The sequence below is a fragment of the Vombatus ursinus genome, unplaced genomic scaffold, assembly GCF_900497805.2.
Source record: "Vombatus ursinus unplaced genomic scaffold, bare-nosed wombat genome assembly UNPS02014932.1, whole genome shotgun sequence".
Taxonomy (NCBI): domain Eukaryota; kingdom Metazoa; phylum Chordata; class Mammalia; order Diprotodontia; family Vombatidae; genus Vombatus; species Vombatus ursinus.
In genome coordinates this window covers 10750118-10750992 of record NW_020954710.1, presented here as the reverse complement: position 1 = coordinate 10750992, position 875 = coordinate 10750118, and positions in this window count along the sequence as shown.

Below are 875 nucleotides of genomic sequence, written 5' to 3'. Positions count from 1 at the left end.
GCCTGCTAGTTCCAAGCACCCAGCAAACAGGCGTTTGGGTGAGTCAATGTTAACGGTCAACTGTAGGGTAGGTGCTTACATACCCAAATACCACTGAAGTGGGGGGTAGGGAGCAGAGGGGGTCCACACAAGTCCACCTGGAAGGGGAGCTCTTTTCTGAGCAGGACCCCAGGGCCTTCTAGCTGGCCTCTCTGTGCATACCATGCCCACACATTCCCACAACCTGGCACCAAGGGCTCAGTCCTACCATCCACTAGCAGCCCTAGAATGAAGACAGGAACAGGGGGCTCATCAGGAGGCGGAAGTGGGCAGTGAGGAGCCAGGGGTGGGTGTCAGGGGGACTCTCTCACAAGCGAAAAGGAGGGATGCTTTGGAAGCCTCTCTGCGCTAGCCTCTCCATCTGTGCTGAAAGCTAAGCCGACACCCTGACCAGTGGTTTCAAGGGCTCCGCAGTCCAAGCGCTCTCAGTTTCCTGACCTGACGCCTCATCGTGCGTGCGGACGACCCACACCTGCCGGTCACTGGGGTCCTCCCTGCCCTCCCCGCCAAATGCCAACGGATCCACGTGCTGAGCTGAGCCGAGCTGCATCCCCAAGGGAGGCCCAGGGAAGCCGGCGCTAATGCAGCTCATTCAGGTTCTGGTTCTGGAGGCGCTGCCGGGGCCGGTTCAAGTTCGAGTCATTGGCATTGTCAAGGTCAAAGCCATGCCCATTGGACGTGGTCTGAGGCATGAACTGGCGGAAGATGCTGACGCTGCCGTGCCAGAAGGTGGGCTCCGGGAGGCGGCCCACCACACTCCACGCCCGGGTCTCTGGATCAAAAGCCTCCACCACGTCGGAGAGTTCAAACGTATTGTCATAGCCACCAGACACATA